This window comes from Thrips palmi, unplaced genomic scaffold, assembly GCF_012932325.1.
Source record: "Thrips palmi isolate BJ-2018 unplaced genomic scaffold, TpBJ-2018v1 HiC_scaffold_4, whole genome shotgun sequence".
NCBI classification, from domain to species: Eukaryota; Metazoa; Arthropoda; class Insecta; order Thysanoptera; family Thripidae; genus Thrips; species Thrips palmi.
This window is the reverse complement of record NW_023144631.1, coordinates 1,189,864-1,202,380: the sequence shown is the minus strand read 5'-3', so window position 1 is coordinate 1,202,380 and position 12,517 is coordinate 1,189,864. Positions and strand designations below refer to the sequence as shown.

Here is a 12,517-nt window from a genome sequence, read left to right as displayed (position 1 = left end):
GTTCGGGGGTTTTCGCTTCGTTCGCGAGAGGAGCGGTGTGCCCGGTGTGCCGCGCACTGCGGACTGCGGCACGGACATTCCAGGGCCGTGTCGGCCGTGTGCACCGCACTCTGCAGCGTTGCCGCTACCGCCTTTCTTGGATTAACCAGTGCAGTGTTGTGTGTTGGTGTGAGTGAGTGAGTGAGTGTCTGTGCATTGTTGTGATCGGGGCAGTGCCAGGCAGTGCCGGTGCGGCGTCGCCGGCGAGGCTGACAGCGTTTGCTCGTCAGGGTGTCAGTGCAAAGAGTGAATCGCTGCCGAGTGCAAGGACCGGCCTTGTCGGGACCGGCAAGCCAAGCGGCAAGCCGGACAAGACTCGCCGGCTGATTGGTTGTGGAGCACCCGTCTAGCCGTCGCGTGGCTGTGCGCGGCCCGTGCAGTCCGAGGACGGGGCGAAGCGCACCTAGTGCATCCAGCTCAGCTCGACGACGACCATCGTCCCATCGTCACTGTGACAGGTGAGTGTCGCCGCTGTCACTTGTGTGCGACGCAGTGACGCGCCGGGACACGGGAAATTAGAGGCGAGTTGCGGGAAAGCAGCCCCGGCGAACTGTCACATCTGAGGTGTCGACTGGACGGCAAGTGTCTGCGCTGCTTGATGGTTGTGTTTACGGCCTTACGGTTGTGGGTAATGCATGTAGCTCGCATCCAATAAAGTAGATTCATGAAGCTAGTTTTGTTCTGTCATTACCTTAAACCTCGCGTCGCAGTGAAAGTGACGTTTATGTCATGACGGGGATCTTGTTCGTGTGTGTAGTGTTTGATGGTGTGTTGTTTTTCTCTGGTTGGTCGCACGCAAGAAGAAACAAATGCCCCACAACTCTGTGCACACACCCACGGCGACGATGATTCAGCGGTGCAAGCCTCGGCTACTAAACCCGACGGGTACTGATTGAGGCCCAGGTGCGGGAGGGAACAGGTAGAAGACGCTCCTTTTGTTGGCCCACGGCGAGGAGGGGGCGTGGGGGGCCGCCCTAAGGCCGGCCCGGGGCAATTTTGTTCCCCGGCAGGCTGCTGCCGAAGAGGCCTTTCGTCGCTCGCTGTCTCTGTCGCACTCATCCGGCGGTCCGTAGGGGCGCGAGAAGGACAGAGAGACGAAGCAACCCTTCGGATTGGCCACTGGCAGCCGAAGAGCAGCGCGCTGGAAGATGAGTCAACTCTGTTGATTGAATGCCCTGTCGGCGCGCCCACCGGGCACCACCGGGCACCACCGGGCACCACCGGGCCGGCATGTGTGCCACGACACTGTGACATGGCAGAGCGGGCCGCGTCCAGCCGCGTCTCGGCGGAGAAGGTCACAGTCGGCGTCTCGCCTAACGGAGCAGAGCGGGCAGAGCGGACCGCGCCACGCCCACGAGCCGGCAGCGGCGCGCTGGCGCCAAGGTGCGTCCCAGGTTCCGTATCAGATTGACCGCCGCGTGGCCGGGGTCTCGGGGTCTCGGACGCTGCGTCGCCGCTCCGTGACACTGCAGAGGAGTCGGAGCTCAGCACTCGCCGCCGAATCGGCCGCGCAAGGCTTACCAACACACCGGGCCACTCCCAAGCTGCTGCGGCGACGCACCGCGCGCACCGCCACCCGGGCTGCATGGGTAATGCAGTCCGCTGGGACCCTTATCGCTAAAGAAGAAAGTAATTCACCGGGCCCACCGGCACGGCCAACACCGCGGGGACCCTTCGGCGTGCCGGGACGTGGTTCGAATACCGATGGCCTGCCCTGCGCGCTCTGCAAATGTGTGCGGCTGGCGCCACCGCTGGGGATCCTCTTGAAAAGGGCTCTTCTGCCGCAGTAGACTGATTCCGAGTTTTCGTCGCGCTGTCTCTCTCGTGCTCATAGGGCTCGCGCATAGGTTCGAGAGAGACAGCGACGGAATAGAGATGTGCGATCATGTTCGCATTCGAGCGAACTCGAACGAACAGCGGGACTGTTCGGTTCGCTCGAACCCGAACTCGCGGTGTTCGACCCCGAACTGTTCGAAAAAATGAACAGATTATGTTCATGCCTGAACACGCGACAGGTGTCGTTTTGGATTCTTTGCATTTAACTCAGTAAATAAAAGACAACAGGTAACCCAACTACACCAAACAATAACTTTGTTTTTAAACATGATTGGTCCTTGTTGGTCCTCTCCACTGGTCTTTTTGATGTCTGCTTTGGGGTTGTTTACACTAGGTGGGTAGTGGGTGCTTCACATCACATGATGGTAGCGGAACGAATAGAAGGCGGAGGGGTAGGGGTGGTGCGCTCTCGTCTCTCAACTGGAACGGTCACCTCGAAAACAAATACAATATGGCTCCTTGTTTTGACTTGGTTATCCTTTAATAGTTTAACTTTCGTGTTTCTTTACTGTACATGGTTTGGTATGTTTTATGAGTATGGAATTCGGTTGGGAGGAAGGTTAGTTTGACCTTTCCTTTCACGTCACTTTGTTTATCTTTTTGTGAACAAGCTTCAATGCTCTAAGCCAAACAAAGTGAACCTCTCCATCCAGCAGGTATGGACTGAGCATATGCCTGAACTGAAGTGTCATGCTGAGTAAATATTTCATTCTCTACTATAAATGCATGTCTGGAATTCAGTATCTTATCCCTCAGATTTAAAAAGTCAATAATAATAGCAACAGTTTACGCAACCAACCATTGTGTGCCCCCATCCCCATCGGAATTAAACTTGAGCTTGCTGCGGTTTCTTGAATGATTGATTTATTCAGTTGTGATTTGTATCTATTTTATAACTACTCAATACTTGTCAAACTAGTTCAGTATTTCTTTAATGTTTGTGTTCGATCGAATCTGAACAAAAACCTTGTTCGTTCGGTTCGTTCGAGAAAATTCTGAAATTGTTCAGTTCGGATCGTTCGAAGGCTTTGGAAGTTGGAAGTGTTCGTGTTCGTTCAAATTCGAACTCGGCTGTTCGCACATCTCTACGACGGAAACGACTCTCAGTTTGCCTGCAGTGCCGCCACTGCACTCACCTCGTCCACGGCCGGCTTGTTGGCAGCGCGCCACGACGGCCATGCCGCACGCCGTGCTGCAGGAGGTCCTGCACTACCAAGTCCTCGCAAGAAAGGCGCCCTCTGCAGCGCACCTACGCGCCAAAACCCTCTGTTTGATCAACTCGCAGCCCGAGCCCGGGGGAGCCAAGACAAGCCAGCGAGCCAGGACGAGTCGCAGTCTCGGACGGCCTTCCAGTGGAGTGTCGCTTGGCGCCTGGCCGGACGGACGGGTGGGGGACGCATTACCGCAGGCCCTGTCATTTTCAGTGGCGCGTACTCTGCCGAGGAAAAGCACCAAAACAACTCGCTGACCAGGAAATTTAGCGGCTGCCTGTGGTCTGGCCGGCGGCGCTGGGTGTCCTTGACGGAGCCTGGGAGGCGCCTGGAGAGGCCAGCGAGGAGGAATCTGGAAGCTCGCTGGAAGCAGCCCTGATTGGCTGATGGCCGATGATTGGAAATGCGGCTCCGTGACGCCGGGCGGCGGGGCCAGGCGGGGCGGTGAGGTCACGGCTTGCGCAATGCGATGCTCACTGAGTCGCTGGAGAGACTCCGGCAGACGAGCCGAGCGGGCAGTGCCGGGCCAGCCGCGCCAGGTGGAGAGCGGAGCCGGGCTTGCGTCAGGTGTGTGCGTGTGTGTGCGCGCGCGTGCGATGCTGTTGGCAGTGGATCGGGTTGCGAGCCCCGTGCACACGCAGTGGGTGATGGAGAGCCTTGTTTGCGGGAAGGCAAGCAAGCAGAGGAGCGTTTTGTTACTTTTGGGAGGAAGGACCTCTGTGTCCGGCTCGGCGTGAGGTACATACAGTGTGGTGGCGCTGATTGGGTGACAGCGGACCGGACCCCCGCCGCCACCAACGCCATCACGGAGACCGCCATCGTGGAGACCACCAGGAGCTGAACTCGAGATCCACCACACCCTCGAACCGACGACACGGAGCCTCGCAGCTTGCTCGGACTCCGGCTTGCGTGCGCCGGCTCTGTGTGTGTGTGTGTGTGTGTGTGTGTGTGTGTGTGTGTGTGTGGTGTGTGTGTGTGTGTGTGTGTGTGTGTGTGTGTGTGTGTGTGTGCGCGCGCGCGCGCGTGCGCCCTTCCTCGTTGGGGATGAGGTCGCCGTCGGTGCGTCCGCCTTGTTGCGTGGCTGGCGCACGCTGGCGCGCTGGCGCCGCCAGTGGCGCTGCCCACACCTCCGGCTTCTAATTGATGTCGGAAGCGCGAGCGCCGGACCGCCGCCGCCCCAGCGCCGCCAGCGCCCCGCTCCCCTCGGACGTCGCTCGGAAAAATAGAAACAAAACAAAATGCAAAATGGAGGGAGGTAAATAGTCGGGCTACAATGTGCGCGATAAGCGTGCTGACGACGTGTTTACCTGCCGCGCTATCTCGGCTTCATGCCTCGCTTGAGATTCGCTGCTCGGCGATGAGGCGCTAGCGGCTTGATGGAGGTCACGGGCAAACACCAATATGGAGCGGAGCGAGGCAGGCGCTTTTATTTTCTTAGAAGCTGTTTGCGGTGACTGACTTGCGGAGGACGCGGGAAAAAAACGGCGTCGGCTGCTGCAACTATTTTTACGACTTTCGTCATGATGATCATCATCTTCATCAGGATGAGTCGTCTAGGGCTGCTTGCTGGCTCCTCTCTCGCAACGGCGGCGGCGGCGGGTGGCCGTGAGGAGCGAGTGCGCCCGTAATAGAAATTTAATAGCGCTGCGACAAGAAATAAGTCATTTTGACAAGGCTTGGCTCCGTGGGCCGGATGCGCGGAGGACACCTGCGGCTGCTACAACACTGCTAAGAGGCGTACCGCCCGCCGGCAGGGCCGTCTCGTGACCTACAGCACATTCTGTGCCGCGTCAGCCGTTGCAAAAGAGGAGACGAAATTGTTTTCGCCCTAGCGGGGATTCGAACCCGAGAACGCCATCACTCTTAGAGTGCTTACGCGATATATGCCTCAGCCCACGCGACCGTCTCGATCGATTTCTCGAGGGGAAGATTCTTAGACCCTGGTAAGCACGCCAGGAGCAGTCGCCTGACATGTCGCCCTGCACACTGGGAGTCGTTTTCATCGCGCTCTCTCCCATATAGGGGGCGCTCAATGAGTGCGAGAGAGACAGCGACGAAAAGGACTCCCGGCATCAGCCTGCTGCTCTGCTGGTGGCATAGCACTGCGTCCTGGCGGTCGGCCTCAGACTGGACACCACACTGGACGGATCGCTGTTGGGGACAGGTACACTGCCGGTACGGTGGCACCCCTTCGGCGCGCATTATCTGGCGCCCCATCTGGGTAGCAGTGTTGTAGCTCCGCTGCTGCTGCTGTGGAATCTGAGGCGTTGTAATGGGAGCAATTTGTCGGCCGGGAGTGAGAGGAGTATTTGGTGTGTGGCGGCAGCAGACTGATTCCGAGAGTCGTCCTCGTCGCTCTGCCTCTCTCGCACCCACAGAGGACGCCCCGGGAGCGCGAGAGGGACAGAGCTGTGGAGGAAACGACTCTCGGAATCAGTCTGCAGCGGGGCCGCAAAGCGCCGCAGCGCCGCAGAGAGCGTTTTGCGCGGTAAAGTCGTCGCGGAGGAGCGGCGAAACGGCGGGCTGGGGCCGCTGGGGCCGCTGGGGCTGGCTGGGGTTACGGTATCCTACCTTACTTTTCCACATTCTGATGAGGTGGTCATCAGGACGGCGGCGCAGGCAGGCAGGCAGGCTGATGCCGAACACTGCTTTCGTCGCCGTCCCTCTCGCTCCCTTACGCGACGCCCCACGAGTGCGAGGGAGACGGAGCGATGAGAAGCAGTGCTCCGCCTGCAGGCAGAAAGGCAGGGCGTACCGTGCGGTTTGCTGCTGGGGCGGTGGTGGTGGCGGCGGCGGCAGTACCACTCGCTTGCAGTGTACTGGGCGCTTTGTGGTTTTCTTACATTCGTATCGCATCTGCGATATGCGGTGTGAGCGGCGTTGAGTGAAGCGAGTGAAGCGCACCCATCGCCAACGGGACCGCATAGTGCAACGCACACTCGCTCACAGACACACACACCTATACTCTCTCTCTCTCTCTCTCTCTCTCTCTCTCTCTCTCTCTCTCTCTCTCTCTCTCTCTCTCTCTCTCTCTCTCTCTCTCTCTCTCACACACACACACGAGACGAGACAAGCATCACAACGAATGCAATGAGGTGCATGCGCTGCATTGCACGGTCCTTCGGGGCCTTCGGCTCCTTGGAGCTCGGCGTTTTGTGGCGACACGCTGGTGCCCCTTCACCTGGCCGACTGGCTGGGCCGACTGGCTGGCTGCATCGTGACGGCCCCTTGGCGTGCAGTGCACGCTGCTCCAAGTGAAATGTCTCGCTCGCCGCGTTTGCCGATGATATACGGACGACGCCTTGCCTGATTGGATGAAAGCGAAATTGACAGGACTTTTTTGTTTTGATGGTGTCCATTTTTCATTTGTGATGGCGAGGCTTAATTAACAGCGCTGCGCCGGCACACCGGAAGTGGAAGGGCGGAAGGCCCTGCAACCTTTGCCCGGGCGGCGCGGCGAAGCTCCCTATCGACCGGCCTGATAGGGCGGAGCAGGGCGGTCACCGAGTCACCGCCGAACGCCAGAGCGCGCCAGAGCGGCGGAACGTCGCGTGGGGAAGCCCGTTGTGTCCGCGTTCACGAACCGTCGGGAACGTGACGGATTCGGGGGCCGCCGCCATCGCCCTCGACGACGACGACGACGTTGGGCCAGACCTGTGCAATCCTCGCGCCGCCTGCGCTGGGCCTGCAGTTCGCTCCCAAACGGCGCGCCTTCGTCTCCGTCGCGACGCTCCGTCTCGCTCGCACACGGGACGCCCCGCGAGTGCGAGAGAGAGCGACGCAAGCACTGCCGGCGTGCCTTCCTTCCTGTTTGCGTCAAGTGAGGCTGATTGGATAATGAATGTGCAGCGCGCGGCGCGCCGCCGTGACACCGCGCCGTCTCTCTCGCACTCGCGGAGCGGCCCGTGGCTGTGCGAGAGAGACAGAGCGACGAAGCGCCTTTTTCGGAGTGAGCCTGCCGTGCCGACGACGCCCAGCCGGTTCGGCCCGGTCGGCCATTTCACACGCTGTGACCCTCCACTTTACGGATACCGAGCATTCGGCGCGCGTTTATGAATGTGTGCGTGCGTGTGTGCTGCGCGCAGTGACCGTGCAGAGTGCACACACTGGGCCATGAATGCCGCCCGGCGGGGGCAGCAAGGCTGGCTGGCTGGCTGGCATGCCCGCCGTCCATATCGTTGTCCAGCCTGTCCAGGGCGGCGCGCTCTACACTGTGGGGGAAAATAACATGCTTGGCGCAGCGGACTGGCCGGTGCGGCTGGTTCGGCCCGTTTTTGGGTCGGTCCGGCCCGTCCACTCTGGCCGGTGTGCATTCCGGGGCTTGGCCCGGCCGTCGGCCGCGCCGGACTGGTTCCGCGCGTTGCGTCCCGGGAGGGCACCACGTCGACCACGTCGCGGCGGCACGCCTCGGCCTCCCTCTGCCTCTGCACGGCCGGGACGGCGCGGATCATTGTCCTCGCCGTCATGGCGCAGATTAATTGCTTATCGCCTTCCCAGGCCTCGCTCTCGGCTCCGCTGCGCTCGTCTTCGGCGTTCGGCGCGAACCACCGAAACGAACCACGGACCGCGCGACTGTCGATTGCCCGCCGCCCTGCAGACTGATTCCGAGAGTCGAAGTCGAAGTCGCTCTGTCTCTCCCGCACTCATGGGGCGTCCCTTTAGGTGCGAGAGAGACAGAGCGACGAAAACGACTCTCGGAATCAGTCTGCTGGTGGCCCGCGCCTTCTCCTCTTGGCCGTCGGCATGCCGCGGGGCCATCGGCAGCCGTCGGCAATCGGCACCGCGGAGGCGGAGAGGCGGAGGCGCCTCCACTGCTTGCTTTCCTCTCCCCGCGCGGATCGTTGATTCACGGCCCGCGGCGCAGCAAAGCTGCAAAGCAAAGCCAGCAAAGCACTGCACTGCACAGCGAGCTGCACGGCCGCCCCGCCTCACCCCGCCCCGCCCCGCCGCCACACGAGAGCGAGCCGAGCGGCGCGGCGGTGCGCGGCGGCCTTGGGCTAGGTCAGGATCAAAGCTAGGCGGGGCGCGGCGCGTCGCTTAGCGTCGCTGCACTCGTAAACGGCAGTGTGGGCGCCAGTGTCTTTGCCCGGCGCAGCGTGCCGCCGCGACGACGCGGTGCTCTCGAGGCTCGGCGACGGCGAGCACCCCGCGGGCCGCCCGGGCCGCGCTACACGCCGCCGTACACGTTCATTAGGCGGTCGCGTGACTGAAAACACTCGGCGCGGCCATGACGGCCATGACGGTTGTGGGGCCCTTACGGCGTCCCCGCGCCGCCGCGCCCCGCAGCGCCCCGAAACACATTGTTGCGATCCATAACAGTGGTCTGCATGGCCCGGCCGGGCCCGGCATGGCGGCAACGCCAGGCAACGCGCGGTCGGGGGGCGTTGCCGCCGTTGCCGCTGCCGCGGCCGCCGCGCTGCCGGTGATACGCTTAGCGCGATAGCCCCGCCACGCGCGCCGCGCCTCGCCGCGCCGCGGCCCCGAGATGAGATGCACGTCCCCGTCGTCCCCGCGAGCAATCGGCGAGCTTTCTAAAAATTGAAAGAGAAAGTGACGGATGCATGTGAACACGCGGCGAGCTCGCACGCGCTGCCGCCGGCTGGGGGCTGGGCATGGCCGGCGGGCGGCTGCTGCTCGCACCCGATGACCCCGGCGCTTCACACGCCCGTACGGCGCCGGCCAGCCACGGCCAGCCCGCTTGCGTAAGTGTGGGAGGCGCGGGGCGGCGAGGCGCGGTTCTTTCCCGGCCGCGGCCGGCTGCGTTCGCACACGACCGGCCGTCCCGGCGGCGGCGGTCCGTCGGTCGACCTGGTCGTTAATTAGCGGGCTCTCGAAGACGACGCCTCGCTTGTGCATGCCGGCCAGCGGACTGATTCCGAGAGTCGTTTTCATCGCTCTGTCTCTCTCGCACCTATACGAGACGCTCCGAGTGCGAGAGAGACAGCGCGACGAAAACGACTCTCGGAATCTGTCTCCGCGGCGCACGCGGTGGCGTCGGCGCGTAGCGCGATGTGTATCACTTCGCCACCCGATTCGGCGCGCTCGCGGGGTGATGGCAAAAAGGGAGCTACGGCACGGAGGGCGGCGGTGCCGGTGATGATGACGGGGACGGGGAAAAATGGCGGAATGGAAAACGGAGTGGATGGGGCGGCCGGGGAGGGGGAGGGGAAGGACGGGGGGCATCACTGTTTTATTCGCTCGTCGGTTCCATGCGGGGGCGGGGGTGTCACTCGGAAAAATATTTATTGAAACGAGAACATTTAGTTGGGACCAGGCAAATTTACTTGGAATAAAGACGAATGTGTTAAATGCACGAACAACTGGGTGCCCGTCGACGAGATACCGGGGATACAGACACGGGCTTTTGGCCGTTTGGCGAGGCACGAGTGTGTTTTGACGCTTAAGTCGCTGCAAACTGATTGCGCGGCGCGTAACTCTCCGCTATCCCTGGCCGTACTGCGCTGGAGATACTGCGGATTGCCAGATTGGCCCCGGCCCTCGGCCCCCGCAACTTGGAGGGCGTGCCCCACACCCTGTTTCCGCTGGGCGCCGCTGCGGCGGGGAGGGGGGAAGGGGAGGGGGAGGGGTGCAGGCTGGCCCGACTCCCCCAAGGTCCCCAAGGCGCCCACGGCCCAAGGTCGTGTCGCGGAGTGTGCGATGCACCCCGTGTTGTATGCCTGGCCTTCCCACCCCAGCGACCGTGCCACAGGCCACCACAGTGGGCCAGAAGGCCGGCGCAGGCGGCAGAAACTCCAGAGGCGTTTTGAGCTCCAGAGTAGCTAAACGGGACTCGAACCGAAAGGTGTAACCCCACCAATGGATTCGTCGTTCGAAAAGCAATTTATTGGTGGGGGTCACGTTCGGTTTGAGTCCCATAAAGCGACTCCAGAGCTCAAAGCTCATCCGGGATTTTGGCCGCCTTCACCGGTCTTCTTGCCCACTGTGCAGAGGCTGCCCAGGGGGCCGTGAGCATTAAGGTCATACGACCTTAGTGAGCATGTCACTCTTCCTGCTCCAGTGTGGCGGTCTTGCAGTGCAGGCCGTCGCGGCCACTATTGCCGCGCACGCCGCCCGGCTGGAGGTCAGCACCGAGAACGCCCAGGGGCGGCCAAGGGGAGGGGGAGGAAGGAGGGTTAACTTTGGGGCCGGGCGAAATGGGAAGTGGAGTCGGTAGTCGGTCTATGCCTTATCCGCCATTTGGAAGGGGCGCTGTGGCGGGGTCTGGGGGCCGGGCTGGGGCCCAGGGGGCGCGGCGGCCGGCAACGCAGAGCAACCGCGGGCCGCCCTGACGTTTACGGCCTGCTGAAAAATGATGCCAGTCTTTGCCGCGCCCTCGAACTTTAATCCCCGAGCGGGCCGTGCCTCGTGTCGTGCTTTGTCTTTTGTTTTCATTATGCGTCTTGCGTTTTCTCGCCACTTGTCGCACCGGCACCGCGCTCCGCACCGCCCTCGCGCTGCCGGCGAGTTCAAGACAGCTGTCTGGTTCCCGCGCGAGGGTGAGGGCGCGCTTCGTGCTGCGTGGGAGGCGGTCGAGGGGCAGTTGGAGGCGGCGTCGTCGTAAACGGGACGACCGCCATCGCGGGTCGCGGGTCGCCCCGGCGGCAAGCTGTGTCGTTGCCGGGCCAGTTTATCAGGCGTTCCGAACGGACCCGCTGACAGCACGCGCTTTGCATCCGGCCTCGCCGGGGCCTCGCAGTGCTGGCTGGGCTGCGGTCCCTGCCCCGCCCCGCCCCGCCCCGCCCCGCCCCGCCCCGCCCCGCCCCGCCCCGCCCCGCCCCGCCCCGCCCCGATCCCCCGCTATGCATTTGCCCGGCTGCGCCTCGCTCGAGATTTAATGACGTTTTGCCAGAGCGCCACTGACGTACTGACGTGCCACTGCCCTGACGGGACTCGGTGTGCCGCCGGTGTGCCGCTGTTCTCGCGGGATAATTTGGCAGCAATTATTCCAGAGTGGGACTGGAGGGCCGGAACGGCAACGCCACGGCAACGCCCGGCCGGCCCGGCCCGGAGAGCGGCAGAGCCAGGGCCAGGCGGCCCGGCCCCGCAGTGGGCGAGAAGACCGGCGGAGGCGGCCAAAACTCAAGACGCGTTTTAAGCTCCAGAGTCGCCAAACAGGACTCGAGCCGAACGTGTGACCCCACCAATGGATTGTTCTCCGAACGAGGAATCCATTGGTGGGGTCACACGTTCGGTTCGAGTCCTGATTATCGAATCTGGAGTTTAAAACGCGTCTGGAGTTTTGGCCGCGTCCACCGGCCTTCTGGCCCACTGTGCGGCCCCTGGCCGGCTGGGAGTCTTTGAGTTGTCGTTCTTCTTTTCCTTGTGGGGTCGAGGAGCCGACGCTGCAGCCCTGCCGCCCTGCCCGCCGTCGCTCTGTCCGCGGGTGCGCGGCCCCGCCCAGGACTTCCAGACGACTTGCCGCGGCTCGGCTCGACTTCCGTCCTTGGCGACGCTTATTGTTTTTGCCTTTTGCGCTCTGCTCTGCGCTCTGCGGACTGATTCCGAGGGACGTTTTCGTCGCTCTGTCTCTCTCGCACCTATACGGGACGCCCCATGAGTGCGAGAGAGACAGAGCGACGAAAACGACTCCCGGAGTCAGTGCGGTCCGGCTGCCCTAATGGTGGCGCCGCGCATCTTGGCGACGCTTTTGGCGCTGCACTGCTTTTCTCTCTCTCTCCCCCTCTCTGCGGTCTCGATGGTCTCCATCGCCGCGGCCGTGGCCCCGACCCGCGAGCCGTGTGCCGTTTCGGGCGGGCCCATCTATCTTTCATCCCCTGTCGGTCGGGGCGTCCCTCACCGAGCTTGAAGCACCGCCGGAGCTTTCAGCTGCGAAATAATATAAAGCTTTCAGCGGACACTCGCCGCCCCCCTCCCCCCCCCTCTCTGTCTGACCATCAGGCGCATCTGTGCCCCTCGCCTCGCCGACTACTAAATCTGTGGGTCAAGAGAAAACCACCGCTCGCGCTTTACCCCCTTCCTGTAGCTGCCACTGTCAGAAAATTCCGTAAAAATACGGAAATTTAACGGAGACTGTCCATTTTTTTTTACGGAGATCTCCGTTTTTTTGAATAATGGATTTTCTCCGTAAAAATATGGAAGTTATGTATATAAATGAAATAGAAGCCTTACTTATCAAAAAGAACAGACTAATTCACGTTATCGATGGGTTGGGTGACCAACTGATTAGGTGTTCCAAGAGTACGCCTTCCCTAAAGCAACCTCGCCTTTGGGTTTCCGTCCATTTATCCGATCCTGGCATGTGGTCAAGTGGATCTTCAAACAGTTTTGGAGAATATCACTTTCATCTTAAAGACCACTGTTTGCATTAACATCGGAGGTAGAAGGAGGGAAGTAAACCGTTAAAATGCGTTTATTTCTGCAAAAATGCGGTCCATCTCCGTAAAAATACGGAAAATCTCCGTAAAAATATG

The 12,517-nt window shown here is 61.5% G+C and overlaps 1 protein-coding gene across 2 annotated transcripts in view; it reads left to right on the top strand.

Moving 5' to 3' along the window:
• The first annotated feature begins 17 nt into the window (after positions 1 to 17).
• The window catches only part of LOC117649342 (putative polypeptide N-acetylgalactosaminyltransferase 9), a 138,374-nt gene continuing 125,874 nt past the window's right edge, over positions 18 to 12,517 (top strand). For both annotated transcript variants that reach the window (XM_034392000.1, XM_034391996.1), the window contains exon 1: positions 18 to 497. The gene's annotated coding sequence lies outside the window, so the exon portion shown is untranslated. The remainder of the gene's footprint in view (positions 498 to 12,517) is intronic.